Genomic DNA, 6,364 nt, shown 5'->3' with positions numbered 1-6,364 from the left:
AACCATACTTCATGAATAAGCCTATTTGAGTTCAAAACTCTAACCCTAACCCTTTTATTTTCATTTGGCCGAAACATATCAGTAGGGTTTCATGTCTTTTTATCCCTTAGGAAGCATAAAACTTAAACATGTAGCATGCACATTTAATCTAAGTACCTATAGAATATTGTACAAGTACTTACAAGGAACCATACTTCATGAATAAGCCTATTTGAGTTCAAAACTCTAACCCTAACCCTTTTATTTTCATTTGGCCGAATCATATCAGTAGAGTTCCATATCATTTTATTCCATAAGAAGTGTAAAACTTAAACTTATAACAAGCCCATTTAATCTAAGTGCCTACAAGGTATTGTACTTCATGTTCTAAGCATATTTGAGTTCAAAAACTTAAACCCTAACCCATTTATTCAATTTTGCCAACCATATCAGTAGGGTTTACCACCATTTCATTCCATATGAAGCATAAAGACCTTAGTTATAAACATGTAAAAATTCATACATCACAAAGAGGTACAACTAGTATGGTTTCTAAATAAAATTCTTGACCTAAGGCCTTATAATCAATTTGGCCGAACCATATAGCTAGGTTTCTCTTTTTTTTTTATAACATGAAGCATCTCTTATCACTTGTTAACCCTAAGTAACTACCTATTCTTTATCTTGACCATCTTCTTTCAAGAAAAGTTTTAGAGTTTCGAAAGAGAAAAACATACTAAAAACCGAAGCTACTTGTACTGCAGTGAGGGGATACTCACATCCTTGCACTTGTTTTCCTTAGAGATTTAACCTTTTGTTGTGGATCCTTCCTAGAGAGGGGAAGCTTCCTTGCTCCTTGGTCTCGGCAAGAAGAAGAATGGGTGAAGAAAGGGGGCACGGTGAAGGAGGAAGGAGTAAGAGAGTGAATGAGAAAAATGCCAACTCATTTTAATTTCTTCCTTTTATTCATCATGAGAGGAGGAAGGAAAAATATATTTTTCTTCCTCCTTTCTTTTACTCTCTTCATCATTAAGAAAATTCTAGATACATCCCTTCTTGGTGAGTAAGAAAGGAATATTCTAGAGCATCTCTTCATTAGAGAGGGAGAAGACAACTCTCACTTCTCCTTCTTAAGAGAAGAGTCTTTTCTTCTTACATTTAATTATGGTTTCCCTCTCTTTCCTTACAATAATTTCTCTTGGTCTAGTGGTTATCTTATTCAGGTATCTAATGAGAGATCTAGAGTTCAAGTCCTAGACCTTATGTATTTTTATTCCTATTTTATTTATTTAAGTGTTTGGCTAGGAGCAAAAATTCAACTAAAGCATATATATTTTTCTTTATTCTTTATTCATGATAGAATATTCTAGAATTTTGCTAAGGATCCTATGGGTGTTACATATGATCCCACACTCAACGAGATGGTCATGAAACTCTTGACTAAGGTATTCCCCACCTCGATCTAATCGAAGCATCTTAATATTCTTACCAAGTTGATTTTATACTTCATTTTTGAATTCTTTGAACTTTTCAAAGGATTCTGACTTGTGTCTCATCAGAAACACATAGCCATATTCATTGAAATTATCAGTAAAAAGAATGAAGTAATGTTAGCCTCCTCTAGCTACTACTCTAAAAGGGCCACATACATCAGTATGTATGAATCCTAAAAGATCATTAGCCCTTTCGCGGTGTCCACTGAATGGAGTCATTGTCATCTTGCCTCGAAGATAAGATTTTCATGCCTCATATGATTCAAAATCAAATGAGTCCAAAATCCATCCTTATGGAGTTGGGATATGCAACTCTCATTTTATGAACTAAGCGAGAATGCCAGAGATATGTTTGATTCAAATCATTAGACTTGAACCATTTGGTATTTATGTTATAGATTGGGTTGCCAAAGTATAGAACATAGAGTACATTAACAGGATGTGCACTACAATAGAACATTTCATTGAAATAAACGGAGCAACATTTGTCTTTTATTACAAATGAAAAACCTTTCTTGTCCAAACAAGAAACAGAGATAATGTTCTTGGTCAAGGTAGGAACATAGCAGGACTCTTTAAGTTCTAAAACAAGCCCAATAGGCAAAGATAAGGAATATGTTCCTACAGTGACAATAGCAACTCTTGCACCATTGCCTACTCGTAGGTCCACTTCGCCCTTTGTCAACACTCTACTATTTCTCAGCCCCTGCACATTCATACAAATGTGAGACGCACATCCGGTATCTAATACCCATGAAGAAGAAATAGATAGATTGATTTCTATAATATATAAACCTGAGGCAGAAGTCTCACTTCTCTTCCTTTTCCAGTTCCTCTAGGTATACCTTACAGTTCCTCTTCTAGTGTCCGGTCTCACCACAGTGGAAGCAGGTTCCTTCCTTAGCAACCCCACCTTTGGGTTTCAGTGCATGAGTCTTGCTCTTTCCTTTGGCTTGGGTCTTACCCTTACCTTTAGGCTTCCACTTGCCTTTGCCCTTAGACACCATCAAAATGGTACTAGGCTTTGCCTTCTTAAGGTTGAGTTCAGCAGTTCTCAACATGCTCAACATCTTAGGCAGCGGTTTATCAATTTCATTCATGTTGCAGTTTATGACAAATTGACTATAGCTATGGGCAATGATTGCAAGATAAGATCAGTGGCTAATTCTTGGCCTTGTGGGAATCCCAACCTTTGTAGATTCTCCACATTCCCGATCATTTTGAGCACATATGCCCTACGGGACTTTTGTCTTGCATTTTGCATTGAAACAGTGCTTTAGAGATCTCAAATCTCTCATGTCTTGCTTGTCCTTGATATAGTTTTCTAAGGTGTTCAACCATATTATAAGCATCCATGTTCTCATGTTACTTCTGAAGCTCAGAGTTTATGGTGACGAGCATAAGGCATGATACATCTAATGCATCATCTTGATGCTTGTAAGCATCCCTATCAACTCTAGTGGCTGTAGCAGGGGGCACTTTAGGAATAGACTGCTCTAGGATGTACAGTTTTCTTTCTCTATTGAGAACTATTCTTATGTTTCTATACCAGTCTAGAAATTAGCTCCATTGAGCTTATTCTTATCAAGGACAAATCGCAGAGATAGTGTCTTCTACTTACTAGACGATATGGTGGTCTACAACAATAAAATACAGAGAAGTATCATACTCAGATAATTTAATTAGGCCTTTAATTAAATGATTCTCTCATTGAATTCTAAAGCTTGATAGAAGCAAGTCACTACTAGTTATATACCCATAAGCAAAGACATTCTAGTGGGACAAGATCCACATTATACCTTATCTTGAGTTAGCTTTGGCTAATCGCCCAAGATTTGTATAAATAGGTAGGCAACGTGTACCAATTGGACAAAATCCATCTTATATTTTTCTTGAGTTAGCTTTGGCTAATCGCCCAAGATTTATATAACTTAGGTAGACAATGTTCACCAATTACATCCTATGTAACTCTTGTATCCTTAGTTGAACAACACTGTTTGTTCATTTTCCCATCTTATGAAATCCATATTATAATTCATCTTGAGTTAGTTTTGGCTAATCGCCCAATACTAGTATAATATGATTTACATCTTATGGGATATGCCTTTAAGTTCTCAATCCAATTAAGGTAACTTAATTAAGTCATACCCAAAGGTCGGTAGTCGGACATCACAATTGTCCTGTCACACTCTACCAAGATAAAATGAGCCACTTTGCTTTGGCAAACCTGACTACAGATGATCGAGGTAGTAATGAGTAATAAACTCTGGTAGGCATATGTAAATGACCTAATTACGATAGCTACACATGCATCACATACATCATGGCATATCATGGCATATATCAACATATACACAAGTTTAAACGTGACAAGGTTATGGCCCCCATAAACTACGATCTTCTCAAGCCAATGAGAAGAGTGATAAGTCAACCTAGGTCTAAGCCGCTTCTCCAAGCGCTTCCTTGGTTGTCGTGTGTTGTTGTCCTTCCTTCCTTTTCACCTGTCTTCCAGAAGACTAACTCTTTCTAATTTTGTACATTACAAAATCTAAAGAAACTCGAGTTACATTCGAGTGTAATCTAATTACAACAAGAATAAAAGGGATGAAGGCACGACACGCAGGCCATATTATGAATTACAACATTACACACATCCAAGCACATTGAGGTTAAAGGGACATAACCATGCACCATGTCATATCTATTCATAATATTTTATAACATAAAATTTACTATGATTTCAGCAAACAAATTATGAGCCGCAACACACGGTGGTCCCGAGACCCTACTATGAGTATGCAAACAAATTTTGCATACTCATTTTATGAGTTGCTGCTTTACCCGAGATCCTACTACCCATAATACCAACTATGTTTTGTTCTAAACAAAACACCTCTGGCCGAGACCTTGTTGGTCACACACCAACTATGTTTTGTTCCTAACAAAACACCCCTGGCCGAGACCTTGCTGGTCACACACCAACTATGCTTTGTTCCCAACAAAACACCCATTTCGATCAAGGCTTAAGATTTGGCCGAGACACAAAATCTAACCAAGACTCATAGTCTGGCCAAGATTCACTCTCTTGGCCGAAACCTTGTTTGGCCAAGACTCATAAATCCTTTTGTAAATCATAGTAAACCCTATCAAGTAATTTCTATATCATATATAAAAATTCTAACTCAGCATAGCCCTTCGCAAGTGGCTCTGATACCACTGTTGGGATCTAGCGCGCTAAACACGCGAAAGCGCAGCGGAAAAATACTAGATCCTCTTATCCAGCGGATCCATGCGAAGGGAAGAAAACAATTTTCATGACAAATAATCTATGCTAAGCTACATGATAGGATTATACCTTTGTTGCGTGCCCTTCGCAATCCCGACAGCAACATTTTCTTTGGATCCATATCTCACCGCGTTCAAGTGTCCGCGCCTCTATGGTATCCACACGAACATATCCTTCATTCGTCCCACGAACAAAGCCTTCGGAGAAGAACCATCTTCTTGTGCTAGCAAGAAGTATGGTTCGGCCATGGAAGAAAATTCGGCCATGGAAGGAGGAGGAAGAAGGAGGAGGAGGATCAAGAGACATCCATCTCATCTAATGAAAAATCTCACCAAAAACCTATTTATATTCATCCAATGAATATGAAGGGTTTTTTGTCTCTTTGTATTCCTCTTAATGAGTTGGATTATTATATTAGATTAACCATTAATCCAATAACCCAATAAGTCTAACCCATTGAGTGTAACCCATCAATCCAATTTGTCTAATTCGGATTGAACTCAATCCAATGAGTGGGTTCATTTGAGTCTAACTCAATTAGTAACCAAAAGGCCTAATCATCTCATGATTGGCTCTTAGGGCTAATTACTAACATTAACTGGACATCTAGAGTATTACCTCGAAAGGGAGGATAATTCTCTAAAAGGAAGTATTGAATTAGTCTTAATGAATTATTTCTAGATCTATGTTATTAAGTGTTTAGTGTATCCTTATGAATGTATGACTGGGGGCCCTAGTGACAAGGATATCCCTTTAACTAGGCTTCCTTGGTAACCACTTATACATTGTAGCATTAGATACTAATAGAGATAACACTTTGTCACAATTGTTACGGGGTAGTATCGATTTGATTTAGACTTCCTACATGCGTATAAGCATAGAGGAAGGGTAATAGGTAATTCTAATTACATCAATCAACATCACAATAAAACCAAACTCCTAGAACACTCCTCTAGACCAAATTTCCTCAATCAAGTCTCTTTACTTGTGCTCTCTTTCTCCCTACTTTACTTCTCTCTACTTTAAGAGCACAAATTCTCAAATCTCAATCATTTAGTTAATTCACTGTGATTCGTCTCTAGTGCTTATATCCAATTCTTGTGGATTTAATATCTTTTATTACTTGATGACAACAGTGCACTTGCCGATTGTACACATCAAGTTTTTGGCATCGTTACTAGGGATTACGCATATAACATTAGTGGGCAAACACTTGAGTTAGTATAAACATTATTTTCTTTTACATTTTATAAATATTTTCTGTAATTTTCATTTTGCATTTACCTTGCATTTCTCTTACTTTTATTCCTACAATTTCTTTTCTACACTTGAAAATTTGCACTTTATTTTTCTATATTCTATTTTTATGAAAATTAGTTTATGCATTTCTTAATTTCTGCAAAATCTTGATTGAAATTAGTCTTGTTCTTGTATGCAAAAATCTAATCCTATAGGATTATTACTAGCCCTTGATCTTGAGATTGATAGAACATTCTAAAGAAGAAGAAACCTGTAGAAGCAACAAGAAGAACAAACAACATCTCAAATGGTGAACAAACCTCTCAAGGATTACACGACACCTTATGCTCGAGGGATCCGGTCAAGC

This window comes from Zingiber officinale, chromosome 3B (genome assembly GCF_018446385.1).
Source record: "Zingiber officinale cultivar Zhangliang chromosome 3B, Zo_v1.1, whole genome shotgun sequence".
Classification (NCBI taxonomy): domain Eukaryota; kingdom Viridiplantae; phylum Streptophyta; class Magnoliopsida; order Zingiberales; family Zingiberaceae; genus Zingiber; species Zingiber officinale.
Note: the sequence above shows the minus strand (reverse complement) of the source record.